General features: G+C 38.5%; 1 protein-coding gene across 7 annotated transcripts in view; it reads right to left on the minus strand.

Moving 5' to 3' along the window:
• Positions 1-19,602, minus strand: part of nalcn (sodium leak channel, non-selective) — a 279,305-nt gene that overhangs the window by 139,625 nt on the left and 120,078 nt on the right. The gene's annotated exons all lie outside the window — the stretch shown is intronic.

Raw genomic sequence — 19,602 nt, forward strand, 5'->3', positions numbered from 1 at the left:
ACATGTGCAAAGTTTGAAGAGTTTCCAGAAATGTCAAGAGCTGACTTCTTACGACTGGTTAAAATCGTTTTATATCGCACATTTTCTGTACTGCCCTTACACCTGTCACCATTACAAATATCTTTACTTGTATAGACACACTCCGAAACAGGCCTTTTCATGCATGTAAATACACCTGGGATTCATGTGTTTGAATTCAGAGATGTCCTTCTGAGCACCACTGTTGAAAGGAGTGGTTTGGCCAATTTTTAGGGTTTCAGCAGTTCACTGGTGAAACCCAATTGTGTTTGTTCTGGTTCATTAGGGCTTTAGCAGACAATAATGACTGCACAGATTTTTTTCATCAGCCACATGGTGGCGCTATTGAGGTTTCCCACATTTGCAAGGTCACCATGCATACCCTGTTTAAAATAAAATCTTGAAAAGAGGTAGATAATGATATCTCCTTCCAAGGAATATATTTGCAATTGGGAATTTGTGTGAAACACATCAATATATAATATACAATTACTGATCTTAAAGTAGGTTGATATTGGGCATCCATTCACAAAGTTCTTTTAAGAAAACATGGTCCTTGTTAACCAATGTCCATGTGAATAATTTTGCACACGTATGTATATGAATCAGACAGCAGTAATCATATTATGATTTCAATTGGTAAAAATGTTTAGAAACATTCAAGGACATGCCAAGAGAAGCATATTGCAATCCAAAAGACATAAGCACGATCAAACCTGACAAATTCACAGTCATGCTGTTTACCAGGTATGATCACACATGCTTAGTAAATGATATGTAGTTCCGTTTTTATACTATCCTATTTGCTATTCAAACATATACCTCTTCATTAGCCAAATAATTTTATAATACATTTGATTATATCTAGATGGCTTTTATTACAGTTTTTCTCAAATGCCAAAACACAAAAGCCAATCCTCTAAACCAAATGACCAGTTGTCTAAACACATTTACTAAATCTAGCCATCATTGTCCAATATCATAAACTCATTTCACATGAAGACACAATTCACAAAACACAATCCTCCGTTCTCATAAATCTTAACATTTTTCCTTGCTAAAACACAAGTTGCAAAAGGACTCTGCTCATATTCTCAAATGAAAGCTCATGTGATGCAAAATGCTTGCCACAGTCAGCAATATTTGAACACAATGAACACACCTGGCGTCATTCATTACACACAACGACTCAAAATTGAAGACACTTGTTGCTAATGCTGTGACCACATGTATAAAAGCAAGTTCAGAGTGCACAGTTTGCTGAAGATTCCAAACAAACACAATGGATGAAGGCAGAGTCAGGGGAAGAGGAATTTGAGTCAGAGGAGGGAGAAGAGCTGGCCATGGAAGAAAAGGAGCAGGCCAACGAGGAAGAGGAGTTCGAATCAGAGGAGGAAGAGGAGCAGGCCAACGAGGAAGAGGAGTTCAAATCAGAGGAGGAAGAGCAACAGGCCAACAAGGGAGAGGAGCAGGCCAACAAGGGAGAGGAGAAGGTCCAGGAGGGAGAGCAAGACAACCTTGCACCATCATTACGAACGAGATGCGAGCAACAGTCATTGACCATGTCATTGTCCATGGCATGACAATGGCTGAAGCACGACTAAGAGTCCGTCCAAACCTGAGTAGGTTCACCGTGGCCACCATTATCAGGGCATTCAGACAACACAACAGGTATTGTACTCTATTGCTTTCTTTGTCACAATACAATTTTACAAGCCTGTGAAAGTAGTCTATTGGTTTCAAATCAGTTGTTACTGTATTGTAAAACATGTCAATTGACAACACGTTTCTTTCTTTAGAGTTGAAAGAATGCCACATAGAGGTGGGAGGGTTGCCATATTTACAGCGGCACAAGACACCCTGATTGTGGATATGGTTCGTGAGAACAACCTCATCAGACTCCGGGAGATCAGAGACAAAGTCATTGCCGATAATGTCAACTTTGAGAGCATTGATGATGTCAGCTTGGCCACAATAGACCAAGTTCTCCGGCGCCAAAAGATGCGGATGAAACAACGTCTCCTCACCTTCCTAGAGGAGCTAAAAGACATCCTCCTGGACCGCCAACAACACCATCCTGGGCCCGCACATCACATTTATGTGATCATTTGGGACAATGTACGCTTCCACAGAACAAACCAAATCAGAGAGTGGTTCACCACCAACAGTAACCACTTTTTAAACGTCTGTCTGCCACCCTACTCCCCTTTCCTGAACCCTATAGAGGAGTTCTTCTCATCGTGGAGATGGAAGGTTTATGACAGACAACCATACACTAGAGAGAACCTCCTAAGGGCAATGGAGCTGGCCTGTGTTGACATCCCAGTGGAGGCTTTCCAAGGATGGATTCACCATTCCAGGGCGTTTTTCCCACGGTGCCTGGCAAGAGACAATATAGCCTGCGATGTGGATGAGGTGATGTGGCCCGATGCAGCTCAGCGACAAGATGCCGCACAGTGATTGTGGTGTGTGTGTGTGGTGTGAATAAAGTAAATGTTTTCAAGAGTACTGTTGTGTGCAATAGATTCTGTTTTTGCATTGAGTTGTGTTACAGTAGTTTACATGCAGAATTTACTATAGATTTATACTCTTCATATGAAACTCACAAATCTAAATGCCTAATCCTCTGCAGAGATCTAAGAAGATCCATTAGTGTAAAGTTTCTGAAAATATGCATTGGCAGTTATGAAACAAAGAACCTTCTCGCAAATTGAGCATTGTGTTTTCAATTGTTTTGCTGTAGTGTGTAATGATGTGTCTAGTGTTTACATTTTTGAAAGCTTTGAGCTGCTCTTTTGGTGTGAAAGTTTGAGTTTTGAAGTGAGAAGGTGTGGTTGTTTATGTAGCTTTAGAAAAGGGTGTTGTGTTTAGACATTGGGGAACATGGAGGAAACGTTTGTGAAATGTGTTTTAGCTTTTGAGAAAAACTGTAATAAACACCAGGAAAGAAAGGCTAAACAGGCAATAGAGCAGAGTTTGTCAATATTGTAAAAGTATAAACCATGTAAAGTATTGTTTTATCATTTTGAGGACAACTGCGATAAAGAAAAAATGTGGGCCATAAAATGAGAATGTTTTTGCACTGCAGGTATATTATGAATGTTTTTTATTTATTTTATAAATATATAGGTATAAGCGATTGAGTAAATTGTGGATACCTTGAAAGTGGACAAAAAGCCTACATTAGTACAAATGAACACAAAAAATTGTATAGTCATGGATGTGGTGTAGCTTAGTTGTTCTTTGGGATATGTATTATTTTTATGTAAATAAATACATTTTGGAAGACAATTAAGGAACTGCGTGACGCAACGTGAAAACTTGGAAGCGATCTGTGGACCATCCACTCTGGTGGTGCACAATGTATTTCTGAGTCAGCTAAAGGCATCCTTACTAGTTTTTTTCAATGTCTTGTTTCTGGTTGTTTATTTCTCTCTCTACCTCTTTAATGTCTTGTCTCTGGTGGTGTCCGTTTGTGAGATGGTCCATAGTACTTTCTTCATGGCCTGTCAATGTCAAATCGTCTTCAGGAATAGCTGCAGCCGCAGCTAAGCTATTCTCATTAATAGTACTAGCCGCAGCCGCTAAACTAATACTACTATTGCTAACATTGTTGGCAGAAGAAAAGTCGCAATAAAAGTTTTGTTTTCCTACTTTTTCTGTCTTTTTGCTGCACCGCTAACATATAATCATTTCATAATTTCCCAAGTTTCCTATCTATCTCTCTTACTGAAGGCTAACTGATTAAGCTACCTAACGTAGTTCACCCTGCTGGGCTGAGAAACAATATGCGACAAACCCTTTGCGTAAGATAGGGGGGTTCGGATTCGTCTCGCACATGAAAAATGACATTTGTTTACATGTTTGGGAGAAACATAAATATGAAAAATAACACTGTACTATATTTCATATTTTTGTAAATTTTATTTCGAATTTTCACCAGGGAGCTGCCTAATTTGCCTAATGGTAGCGCCGCCTCTGGTTATGACGTTAGATTGTGCCATGATGCAGTTATCCAATGTGCTAACGAGAGCTTGCTAGCAGGTCTGTCCTGCACTAGTGCTAGCGGTGTAAAGTAGTAGCTAACTCTTATGTGTTAAACCGGTGTGTTCTTCACAATGTTCATTATGTTTGAGTCAGATGTTGCCAGAGGTTCTAGTAACATGTTGATAATGCCGTTAATGCTCAAATGGTATTTACTGGGGCGTGCCTATAAATGTTACGCAACGATAATCTCTGCTTAAGTGAGCTACGCGTAGTCCGGTTGCACTAGCAAGCGAAGGTACATTACTGGCTTTCACAAGCGGTGTAAAGTAGTAGCTAACTCTTATGTGTTAAACCGGTGTGTTCTTCACAATGTTCATTATGTTTGAGTCAGATGTTGCCAGAGGTTCTAGTAACATGTTGATAATGCCGTTAATGCTCAAATGGTATTTACTGGGGCGTGCCTATAAATGTTACGCAACGATAATCTCTGCTTAAGTGAGCTACGCGTAGTCCGGTTGCACTAGCAAGCGAAGGTACATTACTGGCTTTCACAAGCTGTTCTGTCAACTTACTACCTAGTTGCATTAATTGGTGGTTGAAGTATTTAGAATCTAATAGTGTCAGACATCTGCGGTACTGTTCAACCAGACGAGACATAATGGTTGAGTGAAACGTTCACCGAAGTCCGGTGGTAGTTCGTAATGTGCGAATCATGAACGATTCCTCTTTTTTGAACGATTATTTTCAGTGAACTGGGTGTTCTGAATCACTGCTCTAGAAGATTCGTTCAATCAGTGAATCATTTTAGCGCTAGAGAATCTCAGAGCTTTGGGCTGCTGAGAAGTCGGAATGCAAAGTCTTTCATCACCAATGTTTAACACTTGTCAGAAGTCACAATCCACTGAATAAATATAATTTAAAAAATTATTGTGGAAGCCATGTTAGCCTCATCTTATAGGTCTGTTTTGGATCTGAAATGTATAGGCTGATCCGAGCCGACTTTTATCCCAGAACTTCCGATCCAAATAACCCACGGGATCCGACAGGTAACGTTTACTTTTCACATGATTTTGTTATAGGTCGTCCGGTCAAATACATGGTTTAGCCTATGTTGCATTTTTTAGAAGGTTGTCAATAATTTAAAACGTAGACAAAGTATCTGTTTTATGGACGCACTACCCATCTTTCCAAAATGCAGCTAAATTGTGCGCTTTAGGATCATTTATTTGTTAAGTAGACAGTAGGCTTGTGCACAAATGTAGGTCCATAGCAGTGCATGTGGGATGTCTTATGGTCGTTAAGAATAATTGCATGAACTGCATTCCAGAGCCTCGGAGCCTCTGAAAATCTTTTTCTCCTCACCTCAAACTCAGCCGCGTTGGATATCATGCGATTGCGAATGATAGCCTATTTCAAAAATGTATTTACAACAGTTCTAACCACCAAGCCTCGTAACATAAAAGCATCTGATTGCATATCTCCACTGAAATATTTATAAAATAGGCTACCTAAATTGCTGAATATTTTAGAAATTTGTTTGCAAGTAGAACCTCAAACCACATTCTATGATGAGCCATGAACGCACAAATAACCTTTAACCAACTGTAAAGCACATTCGTTTTGAATGATATGTTCATGAATTTCAGAATATTTTGTTTTGAATGATGTTAATTTCAGGATATTTTCTTATTATTATATCATTTCGGATAAAGTCTGTATTTTCTCACACCGATCCGAGAACCATGGCAACCAAGCTTAATCCTACTCGGGATCCGACAGTCAACTATGTTATGTTGGAGGCCTATTCGAACAATTAGGGTAACGAGTTTAAGTTATTCAACATTTGCAACTACATCCACAACTATAACTTTAGCCAAGTCTGAAAACAGTGGTGATCCTGTAGTAAGAACCAGAGTGACTCCGACTCTGCAGGAAACAAGTATGGATGTTAGGATAGGATAGCACTGGTTTTTCATAGAAGCCTGAGATGTGGATGCTCCTTAACTACAGAAACCAAACATGCACAGTGAATTTGATAACCTTTTTATTGCCGTTGTTCATGGTGTGCAAAAACCTACACGTGCAACCCTTTGGGTCCCCAAGACCATGATTGAAACACTGAAATATAGTATTATAATTGGGGCATTATTAAATTCTGGCACACATTTATCATGTGGCTTAGAAATATTTGTCATTAATGGATTAACATTAGCTAGTATCGTGTAAAAATAAATAAATTATATTATTCCCTTGGTCTGTAACATTTTCCTTTGCCCACTATCTGCTTTGTAAATAATGAGGTTAGCATATGATTAATGTATCATCTTTAAGACTGTTAATGTCAACAGATGATTCTATGAAGCACTTGACAGACATGCAAGATGATTTACAGGTAACTGTAGGGTAGTAGGATGTTTTAGTGAAATGTTCTATGGACAGTTTGTAATGAAGTTTTCCTCTTTTTCTTGTGTTCTGCTCTGATTAGATGTGAATTCCTTGTTTAGGCAAGTAATAATGCAACACACCCTAAAGTGCTATCATGGATACTGTCTTACAGAAACACAACACAGCACACTCTAGTATATGTACAGTGCTCAATCAGGTTAAAGTTCTGTTACTGTTATATAGTTCCATAAGACGTATTTGTTATTGTTAACAGATTAGCATATGTTCATTGTATTTTCTTGGAACTTTGTGACAATTGTTGATAATTACAACATAACGAATGGGTTCAGCTTCTGTTATTATAGTGTTAACAGACATGCACAGTGATTTAACTAGTGAATTGTAGGGTAGTGGTATAATATGTGCTCACATTGTTTAATGACGTTTCCTGCAATTTTCCATGTGTTCCATTAAATTGGATGTGGCATTATGGATTTCTTTTTCAGGTAAGTCATTATGCTATTCACAGTAAAGGGCCTTTATGGACATGTTCTATAAATACAAACCATCAATTAATAACCATTAATAATTGTTGATATTAGAGAACACTATATGTATGATCCAATAGGTTACAATAATACATTTCTTTTTGGGTTAATTACTGGATTAGGAAATACAATCACATGATTGTAGCATAACCTCATGGTTTCAGGATTGTTTTTGTATGGTAATTTTAGAGTAGAATGGTCTTTAAAAATGTCTCCTGAATGTAGCTTCAGTCATGTGTACAAATAATTTCAGGGAGGATACTAGATGTTGTAAGTGTTCAGCCATGAGAAATGTTTTGCTTCTGTACATACATAAATTGTGTGTGTACTGACACCTGTTTTCTGATTACATTTTTATGTTTTCCTTTGGATGTGCTATTGTAGATGTGGATTTAGGTAAGGGTTCATACATCAGATACTACGGTGTATGGACTGTTGTGCAAAGAAAGCATGTTACAGTTTTTTAAGAGACATACATACACATATTTGGGACATAATTCCCTGTGTATAAACCACAATTTTATAGGTTCCTATGTACAAACCTATACAAACCTGAGTATTAACCTGTCCTGTATAAATTGCATTTGCCTGGAGAATTTACTCATACATACATTGTACAGGCTATAGGTCAGGTCTAAAGTGATAAATAAAAACTTTGACAGTTTCTCATGCGTGAGAGGGGACAGTGGGTTTTTGCTGGAGATTTGCAGCAGGAGATATGAGACATAATAAATCAGGGGTGGACATACATTTTTTTTAACACCTGTCCTTTGGGCAAGTAAGAGAGATTTTTTTTGTCCAACAGCTGAATGTACTTGTCCGAAAACATACATAAATTATTTCTTGAGTTTCACCCTTCTGCCATCAGAGCAGTTAATGATGCAACACATTTTATTTCAAGTGTAAACATAATAGATACAGCGATAGTTAGCTAGATGGAGAGGCAGACAGCTGCAGACTATGCATTGCTATATTTCACCACGATAGCTCATCGTTTGGAAAATCACAATTTGCATAAATCACAATCTGATCATTCAGATGCAGAAGGTAAATGTAGGCTATTGTAACGGTACAGTTGTGCTCGTACGTTGGCATACCCTGAGAGAAAATGTGAAATTTTGGCATTGATTTAAAAAATCTGACTGATCATGCAAAAAAACTGTCTACAGTGATCATATGAACCCATTCATTATCAAATAGCCATTCATGATGATAACAGAAATCACCCAAATGGCCCTGATCAAAAGTTTATATAGCTTTGAATGTTTGGCATTGTTACAGACACACAAGGTGACACAAGGTGACAAACAGGTGAAAATGGCAATTAAAGGTACATTTCCCACACCTGTGGGATTTTAAATTGCAATTATTTTCTGTATATATTTTGTTAGTTCTCACATTGATGCACTGAGCAGCCCAGATACTGAGCCATGGGGAGCAGAAAAAAACTGTTAAAAGGCCTGCGTAACTGCGTAATTATGACAGTGAGGTGACATACAGCTCCGTCATCTCCCGCTCTTCCCGGGTTCCCGTTGCACATGAACTCACCCTGGACTCCCTCATTTGTCTTGACTCCAGTTGTCACTCACACCGTGTCCCAATCAATTAATTAGTATGTGTTTAAATGTTTCTCCTCTGCTCCCCTCACTTGTCTGTCATTATTGCTTGTCTGCGTTAGTGACTGTATGTGGTGAGTGTTCCGCTTTTGTTTTGTATGTTTTTTGGTGCTCTGTGTTTTTTTCGATTAAATATCATATCATCGACTGCCACTCTGCCTGCGCCTGGTTCCTACCTCTCCACCCCTATGCCAACCCGTGACAGTAATGGAACTTTATAAAGATGGAAAAGGATATAAAACAATATCAAAAGCCTAGCAAATGCCAGTCGGGGTCAGAACAAATAGTCAAATTGTTGACATGCCGACAAGAATGGCATTTATCAACAAGTTAATACAATTTTGGAAAGCAAAAAAAAAATATCTGTAATACCATTTGACTCACTTGGCGGCAGTATTGACTGGTTATTTCTGATAGCCAAATTTGTTTAGTCTAACGGCGAAGTACAGGAAATAATCACAGCTAGTGAATGCATACCTATGCATCCCGTCAACATCTGTACTGGCTGAAAGGGTTTTCTAAGCTGTGGGCCTGAAAGTCAACACACTACAGTACGTAAGCATACTGGTCTACTATTATTTCTCTAGAGGTAATTGTCATCTACTCGTAATCAATTTCAGCCTAATTATTGAGATTTTGGCCATATTCCACGTTTTACAGATGATTACATTTTTATTACCAAATTTAGCAAATCTGTCTTGTTACTGCATTGTGGTATTATATATTATATAATTCATATTATTATGTAAACCCATGTATTATATGGGTGAAAATGTTTTCAAAATCAGTGTATAAGCTGTGGTTTATAAATGGGAAATTAAGGTAGCTACTTATCATGTAGACCTTCAATGAAATAGAATCATTAGCCAGTATAAGCTAATGTTTATTCTGCAAATGGAAAATGTTTTTTGGTTTGTAGAAGTATAATTGATCAAGTATAATTCATTTTATGGTTGGAGGACAACATACTTCAGTGTAGTGATGTTAATGTTTTTTTCCTGTACAATAATTAAGAATTGTCATGTTTGTTAATATATATAAAGTATTGCATAATGTGCTCAGCTGCTTCTAATAAATTGACCATATACAGTGGGGAGAACAAGTATTTGATACACTGCCGATTTTGCAGGTTTTCCTACTTACAAAGCATGTAAAGGTCTGTAATTTTTTATTATATGTACACTTCAACTGTGAGAGACAGAATCTAAAACAAAAATCCAGAAAATCATCACACTGTATTTGCATTTTATTACATGACATAAGTATTTGATCACCTACCAACCAGTAAGAATTCCGGCTCTCTCAGACCTGTTAGTTTTTCTTTAAGAAGCCCTCCTGTTCTCCACTCATTACCTGTATTAACTGCACCTGTTTGAACTTGTTACCTGTATAAAAGACACCTGTCCACACACTCAATCAAACAGACTCCAACCTCTCCACAATGGCCAAGACCAGAGAGCTGTGTAAGGACATCAGGGATAAAATTGTAGACCTGCACGAGGCTGGGATGGGCTACAGGACAATAGCAAGCAGCTTGGTTAGAAAACAACAACTGTTGGCGCAATTATTAGAAAATGGAAGAAGTTCAAGATGATGGTCAATCTCCCTCGGTCTGGGGCTCCATACAAGATCTCACCTCGTGGGGCATCAATGATCATGAGGAAGGTGAGGGATCAGCCCAGAACTACATGGCAGGACCTGGTCAATGACCTGAAGAGAGCTGGGACCACAGTCTCAAAGAAAACCATTAGTAACACACTACGGCATCATGGATGAAATTCCTGCAGCACACGCAATGTCCCCCTGCTCAAACCAGCATGTCCAGGCCCGTCTGAAGTTTGCCAATGACCATCTGGATGATCCAGAGGAGGAATGGGAGAAGTTAATGTGGTCTGATGAGAAAAAAAAAAGAGCTTTTTGGTCTAAACTCCACTCGCCGTGTTTGGAGGAACAAGAAGGATGAGTACAACCCCGAAAACACCATCCCAACCATGAAGCATGGAGGTGGAAACATCATTCTTTGGGGATGCTTTTCTGCAAAGGAGACAGGACGACTGCACCGTATTGAGGGGAGGATGGGTGCGGCCATGTATCGCGGGATCTTGGCTAACAACCTCCTTCCCTCAGTAAGAGCATTGAAGATGGGTCGTGGCTGGGTCTTCAAGCATGACAACGACCTGAAACACACAGCCAGGGCAACTAAGGAGTGGCTCCGTAAGAAGCATCTCAAGGCGACAGCCAGGAAACCTGAAGGATCAGGAGAAGGTCTGTATGGAGGAGTGGGCCAAAATCCCTGCTGCAGTGTGTGCAAACCTGGTCAAGAACTACAAGAAACGTATGATCTCTGCAATTGCAAACAAAGGTTTCTGTACCAAACATGAAGTTCTGCTTTTCTGATGTATCAAATACTTATGTCATGCAATTAAATGAATTACTGAAAAAATCATACAATGAGATTTTCTGGATTTTTATTTTAGATTCCGTCACCCACAGTTGAAGTGTACTTATGATAAACATTACAAACTTCTAGTTTCTTTTTAAGTGGGAAAACAACTGTGCTACCAGCAAACCTGAGAAAATGTTTTCTTGCTCACTAGCAAAAAACCCTGAATCCTGCTCACTAGCAAACAAACCTCAATCTTGCTCACTAGCAAAAAAAACTGAAACGCTGAAACATTTAACAACTCTGAACAAGCTGATAATGTGTATTATACATCCTTTTATATTTCTGAAAACCCTTCTACAACTGTTGATCAGGACATGTCCCATACAATGTTGCAAATGATTAACCAAGATGTCTGTATACCTCCAAATGACGTGATTGGTGTACAGGTACCTTTTGTGCAGTCTTCATTCCAACAGGGACATGAGATGTTTTATCGAAATGGTGGTAAGCAATGTATGACGAATAGTTTAATGGCAGTAATGATGAGTCAAATGACAGATGTACTCTCCTGGCAACCAGATGACATTGACACCATTCTTTAAGGTAATGACTTGTATGATTCCATGAAAATGAATGGAAAGATAGTGGAAAGTGGGTTCATTTTGCTGGCTGAATTGCCAAACATACACTCACTATGTAATACCTTATTCTCAATAAAATTTGGAGGAACTCAAATAGGATTTGTTGGCGAAGCTGTGTATTACACAGAACTCCAGAATGTGTTTAGGTCAATAAATGATACACTTCAGAATGTCCTTCAAGAATATGATGAATGTTTTGTAACATTTGGAGGCAGTACATGTGCAATTATGAAAAGAGGCAATTGGCTTAGTGTTTTTGACTCATGCACGCAACACAAAAGGCATCCTCCACTCTGAAGGTAAAGCAACTGTTATCCATCATGTGACATTCCAGGAGCTCAATCAACATATGTGGAACCTTGCAGTCTCATTAAGAGCATGTGGCAAACAGTTTGAAGTAATTGGGGGGAAATTACAGGTGATGAGCAGTGATGCCATGTATGACAATGCCAAAATGACAAGAAAACCACTGTACAGTGAAGTTATGAAAGGTACACACAGTGTGAAAGTAAACATGGCCAGTAATGAAGTACATGTGCCTGTACATACAACAGTACTTGGCCAATGCCAAGGGTCAGACAAACCCAAATGTAACACAATGACTGAGCTTCAACAAGAAACAGATGTGTTATCAAGTGACACTTGTAATGGCACCGGTCCTTTTTAAGTTATAACATGCGAAGGGCTGATTCGGGGGTAACGTTAAGCAAGTTGTTGCTCTTTTTACTAGCGTGGTCAGCTAACGTCCTGCCGTGGGTAGCCGTGTCTTACAGCAAAATATAAACAAGACGTGATCTGTGCCTGTTTATGATAATAACCATTGCTAATCTAGACCATGAGCAACCCATGCCTGTAAACAAATTAACTTATACTTAATATTTAATCATTTTAATAACCAACAGTAGCACCTTGCCTTGCTTTGTAGTGATACATTGGAAACAAGCTATTTTGACTGATGGTGCCAATACACTTTGAGCAAAAGATCACATCAACTGCACATGACATGTTATTTTTAGTCTAGCAGGGAAAGATGAACTGTTGATATGAACGATCAAGATGAACATTTGAACGTTTAGCAAGCGTATTTGTTCTAGCAGTGGCACCACTCCTCAAACTGAGCAGTTTATCCACAGTCATGATACCTGAATGTTGTGAGGTGCCTCATTTTTTCGCATTGAGCTCTCACACTGACTCTCGCTCCTCTTGACTGTCTGTAAAATATTGTTAACACTCAAAATAACTGTCAGTCTGGTGTGGTTAATATATCTTAACAATGCTTAGCATCAGCTTGTAATGTTGTCACGTCCTGTTGTTTTATCTAGCCAACAAGCTAACTTTAAAAGTATAAAGTTAACTAATGTTGATTTCAGAAAAAAAGCAGTGATCGTCCGTGCATTACCTTCCACGTCGTGCACATATCCCTCGATCCAGTTGCTTTCAGAAAAACAGCCCGGGGAATCATGCAGTCCTTATTGGCCCATTTTTCGACATAGTCCACTGTTATTTCGGGAAGACATGAAAGATTTGATGTCCACACTGGTATCGCCATGATGACAGACGCCCGCTGCTGCGCTCTGTCAATGAACTTCCGGTTTAGAGTGTACCCCCTAGCCTCGTTTTGGATTTCAAGATGGAGGCGCGGTGAATAAGGTCAATTGGTGTTTTGGCTGAGAAATGCATTAAATCTACATACCTACACGAATGTGACACAAACTGTACTAAGGAATGTAATCATCATGAAAGTCAATCAGGAAAACTATGGATTTGTTACACAAATTCTGAATGGTAAAATGCCTCAAGAAAGCATTGTAAACAATTTACATTTAGATCCAATTCCATCTGAACTACAATGTCTTAATTCTTTAGAACAGCATCTTGTGGCTAAAAACCTGCCCTTTATGAAAATTGTGCCATTACCTAGAGGATCACAGAATGTAGTAGTTGGACCTTTTATATGTGTGCCATCAAAATTATCACATGTAACAAATGTCTTACCAAGGAATGAAAATGAGAATCAAATGGTAGGAATGAAATTAAAACGCAAACTTACATACAAAGGCCACTATGAATATCAATATGTTCAAAGTCAACATGTCAGAGATGCTTTGACATATTTAGTAAAATATAACAAATATTATAATTATGTAAGCTTCAACTGTTTCAACTGGGAAAACCTATTTACTGAAACAGATGCTATCGACAGCAATCATGAAGATGATATTGAGGATGAAGCAGAACCAACTGAGATTAACAGAACAAGTAATACCAATGAAACACCAGAGGAAGAGGATTTTACATTTACTGAAACACAGCATGGAATGTTTTGGACACCTGTTTGCAACCTGTAGATTTGGGTCAAGAAGTATTGGATCAGCATTTCAACGCTCTCATATCAATTGCACCAGCAGAATCAAATAATCCACTGTGAATACTAACAGATAAAACAAATGAACCTCAATGTTTTCCAGTGTTATATCCCAATGGAGGTCCTACCTTTCATGATGCTAGAGAACATAGAATAACTCGCACACGGTACCTGAACAATCATATATTAAATACAGACGGGAGGTTTGCACAAAATACTGACTTCCTTTTTTATGCACAATACATATCAGAGTTAGAACATATTGTATCAAGTGTATCAATCGCTTTAAGGAAAGGATCAGATAATGGGAAAAGTTTAAATGTTAATGTTGATATGTTAACAAACCCAGAGGAGTTGATAAAAATGATACACCGTGATGAAGGATAAAAGGTTTTGAGACCTATTCGTGGTACACCTCCATTTTGGCAAGCAGCCCAAAAAGACCTCTTTGCTATGATAAGACAACTTGGTATTCCAACCTGGGTTTGCTAAATTTCCTCAGCTGATATGAGATGGCCAGAAATGATTAATACATTTATGAGACTACAAGGTAAAGATTTGAATATAGATGACTTAACCTTGTTAGAAAAGTGTGGAATACTTGAACGCAACCCTGTGACAGCAGCAAGAATGTTTGACCACAGGTGGCATTGCTTTTTAAATTATGTTATAATGTCTCCAGCTGCACCTATAGGTAATATATCTGACTACTAGTACAAAATGGAATTCCAAAAGAGAGGTTCACCTCATGTTCATTGTCTTTTTTGGGTGAAAGATGCACCACAAATTTATAAAAATACTTATACTGATGTTGTTGACTTTGTTGACAAATTTGTGACATGCAACCTACCGACTGCAGACGATGAAGAACTACATAAAACATTCACTGATGTTCAAATGCATAGCAAAAGACATTCAAAATCTTGCAAAAAAAACAAGGAGGAATGCAGATTTGTATATCTTAGACCTGCCGGTAAACAAACATTCATAACCAGGGCAAGAGCTGACAATGACTCTACTGTAATAAACATGCCTAACACTGCCAACATAGAATCACCACAAGAAAATGGACAGCAAGATCCACAACATCATGAAGGTAAAAACTGACAACTTTTTTACAGAAATGAAAACTCTATCAGATACTGCCCTTAACTTTGAAACTACTGACCTTCTGTTTGAAGCCCTGGGTATAACGCAGAGTGATTTTGGAAAAGCAAATGCCAATTTTACAAATAAAACAAGTGTGGTTTTGCAAAGACAACCAAATCATGCTCAGATAAACCAATATAATGCACATTTATTGCGTAGCTGGAATGCTAACATGGACATGCAGTTTGTCATTGATACATATTCCTGTGTTGTGTACATAGTTTCATATATTTCCAAAGCAGAACTTGAAATGGGTTTACTACTGGACCGTGCACAAAAAGCGGCAATCAATGGAAACTTAGATGCAAAACAATCACTCAAGAGACTTGGTAGCATATACTTGCATAATCGTGAAATATGTGCTCAAGAAGCTGCATATAGATTGACAGGAATGCATTTAAAAGAAAGCTCTCACTTAGTCCAGTCCATTCCTACTGGAGAACACCCAATGAAGAGGGCATTGCCTTTAAATGTACTTAAAAACTTACCAACAGACAATAGCACACAAGATGCAAACATTTGGATGACAAGTCTGGTAGACCGCTATAGAAACAGACCACAAACCAGAGATGGGGACAAGTCACACATGGTCAAGTCCAAGCAAGTCTCAAGTCTTAACCATCAAGTCTCGAGTCAAGTCTCAAGTCACAGTTCAGATAAATCAAGCAAGTCAAGTCAAGTCAAGGGTTCACCCTAAGCAAGTCAAGTCGAGTCCTTATAAGTTTCAAGTCAAGTCAAGTCACAGTACTAAAGAGATGAACACACACACACACACACACACACACACACTGTCCTCTGTTTCTGACGTGCGCTCGGCGCGAAGCTCGATTTCAAAATCAAATACCGTTCCGTCTCTGGTTAGAATCCTGCTGCGTCCATAGCAACGCGCTGTTTTTCATGGCAACGGTCTGTTATCATGAAATAACACGCATTCTGCACTGGAATTCAGCCAATCCATGTAATAAGGGCTAATAATAACAACCTTATAAACTAATTATTGTGACTGAAAAACTGCCTAATATGTAATTACGCTGTAATTATTCTTGTCTGTATGAGTAAAAAACTGTAAACTCTTCGAAATGTTTAGTTAACTGTTATGGTGTAAGCACAATGCTTTTTAGTTTCCACCAAGCGTGCCGCACAAGCCCTGAAAAGTGAAGCCAAAACGTCTCGATCGCCCCCTGGTGAGTGGTCCCAGTATAGGTCATAAACCCCGCCCTCCCCATGTTATTCAATGGGACACGAGACCAACTAAACAATTAAATTACCCTTCAAATATCTTTTTTCCGAAGCTGGTTTCTGTCATTTACTGTAGTTTGTATCACGCTAACGTAAATTCAAGAGTTTGTTTTTAAAATAAGTTGGTTTTAGTTAGTTATTTAATGCTCTAAAAACGGTGGTGTGACGTTGTGATTCACAGCTGTGATTGACAGCTATCTGAGCCGAGGAGCCACTGAATCTTCGGAGGACTGAGGAGATTGGAACTTTACATTTAATCTCTAAATTTCTATAATTGATATAATTTCACATGGACATAATGGGTTGTTCTGCAGTACATTGTGCTAACCGATCTGGCATTTCCAATCGATCTTTGAATTTTTTTTCGGTAAGTTAAATTTATAAGCTATTTAATTAGTAAATAAATGTAATGGGCTAGCTAACGTTAGCTAAAAGACAACAAGCCTCGTTAATAGCCATGTTAATAGCTAGCAGGTGATCGTTAGCTAGAAGTTACCAATTATTTTTGTATTAGGCCTATTCTAAATTAAGGTTAAACATGATGTAAGTTAGGCTATAACATATCGTCTAGGTTTAACAAGCAAAGGTTGTACTGTACTTGGACTTGCGATTGATTACGGTATGCGCATTCTGCGAGGGAGAGTGAGGGCGGCGCACAGGGGTGGGGCCGTTGATTTCGCGGCTTTACGGCTTTACTTCCTGCTCGCTACTGCGCATAACTACTGCGCAGAACTGATCCCAAGATCGCTATCTGCGCAGACGCATGTCCAAGATGTCAGCGCCGTATCAGGACACTGGTGGCTTCATTTTTCACCAATGGAAAAGAGCGAAAGGGCGTCGTCCATTTTTTTTACAGTCTATGGTTTCCACGCGCAGTCCACAAACACTTGAAAATGCGCACATTTAATACAGACATTATGGCCTACGTGTAATAATATACATGCCCGCTCATTTTAAGATGCCCATCAACATTCAAATTCAGGCTATGCCACTGTTATAGTCAAATTCCCTTACATCTATTTACCAGACGTATTCAGTAATGATAATGGTCACATTTCTAACAAGAAAAAAACAAACATAATATGCAACCAAGGCCAAATTATGACAAACAAAAGATTAATTAATTACATTAGTAACTTAATCGTTATAGATCTTAGTGAAACTGAATATAAAGAGATTACTTTCTTACCTTTCCTTGTGGTTCTTAAAATGACGAATGAAATTTGACGTTGTTGCATATTTTGCATCTGGCAAATCTTTTTTTATTCACACGGTCCAGTTCAAAGTCCTTGTATACAAACGATACTATTTATGGAGCTCGACTAACGTTACTGTCTGCCATGTTTGGCGCGGTTTGAATTGTGCAGCGTTAAAGGCACATACGCTGATTAGTGGTGCTGATGTCACAACATATAAAATAATTTTATTGCTGTTTATTATAAGTTCAAGTCATTGTCGAGTCTTCCACTTCAAGTCAAGTCAAGTCTCAAGTAACGTGTTCTCAAGTCAAAGTCAAGTCAAGTCAAGTCATTTTCATACTTTAATCAAGCAAGTCACAAGTCCTGAAAATTGTGACTCGAGTCAAGTCATGTGACTCGAGTCCCCCACCTCTGCCACAAACTGAACAATTTCAACACATGTGCCTTGGACAGTTCCATGAAAATGGCACTTTGCTAATGGTGAAAGAGATTGTCAATGCTAATGGATCTCTATTTGAGAAAGATGCAGAAAAAATGTAGGTTCAAGAAATTCTACAGCACAGTGACCTTGAAGATGCTTGGGCACAAATTTCCCCTGAATCAGAACTTGACAGACTTGAGCGTGAAGATGAAAGGAAAGAAACACAGGAAACAGAGGAAAATATCCCAGATTTCATAATAAACTAATGTGCAAACTGTACAATTGACACAAACAGAATAGGAATGTCTAGAGTGGAAGCACTGAGTGTGATGCGATCTTTAAACAACGAACAATCCGCAATATTCTATAAAATCAGAGAATGGTGCTTACAAAGAAAAAATGTAAGAAATCCTGAACCTTTCAAAGTCTTCATCACTGGTGGAGCAGGAACAGGAAAAAGTAATTTGATCAAAGCCATACATTATGAATCCAGTCGCATTTTGTCTCAAATTCCGGAAAACCCTGATGACATGACAGTTTTGTTGACAGCTCCAACTGGGGTTGCAGCATTTAATATTGGCTGTGCTACTATACACCATCAATAGGAGCAAATATTTCCCTGCCATACCAACCCCTAAGTGATGAAAAAATTAATTATCTGAGAACAAAGCTGGGAAATTTACAAATATTAGTAACTGATGAGATATCCATGGTGAATCAAAAACTGCTTTGCTACATTCATGGTAGACTTCGTCAAATAAAACAAACAGGAGACTATGTAATATTTGGAAATGTAAGCATTTTAGCTGTTGGGGATTTTTTCCAGTTAAATCCAGTGAAGGGAACTCCACTATATGCTGACTCAAGAGGTGTGAACCTGTGGGATGGATAGTTTCTAAAAGCTGAACTCATACAAAGGACACTAAACTACAAATAACTGACATTGAAATGCTACAATCACGTGAAATGGGGGAACAGTGCAATGCCATGCATATATTTGCAACCAATAAAGAAGTAAATTAGTACAATTTACAATGGCTTAATTCTTCATGTCATGATTCTATTACCATCAGAGCACTTGACTTTGAAAGAAATCCCAAAACTGGTAGAGTTCAAAGAAAAATTGGTTATTACACAAACGTGAACAACTCTTGTTTAGAACCATTTCTAAATTCTAAAGAAAGTCTTCACAGCTGGACAAGCATATGTAGCACTGAGTCGTGTTCGAAGCCTGTCAGGCCTTATCATAAAATATTTTAAGGGATCAGCTATATACTGAAATGCTAAAATAGAAGCAATTAACAGCATGCCAACATTTATTACACACGAACAAAACAAATTCTCTTCTACCTCTAAGTCAACCATTGCACTTCACAACACACAAAGTCTCAAATGTCATTTCCTGGATCTACAAAAAAATAGCAGTATCCTGAAAGCAGATGTTATATGTCTGACAGAAACCTGGTTAACAGTAAATGGCCCTCAAAACGAACCATCTATGCCCGGCTTCGTGTTTACACATAATCCCTGGTTCAGTTGCTATGACACAAACAACCCAGTCCGAAGTGTGCTGAAACAACAAGCGCATGGTGGAGTTGCAATTGGGACCCATTAAGTCGGGAGGAATGTTTTTTTTTCCTAAATTCTG

Source organism: Esox lucius, chromosome 16 (assembly GCF_011004845.1).
Source record: "Esox lucius isolate fEsoLuc1 chromosome 16, fEsoLuc1.pri, whole genome shotgun sequence".
Lineage (NCBI taxonomy): Eukaryota > Metazoa > Chordata > Actinopteri > Esociformes > Esocidae > Esox > Esox lucius.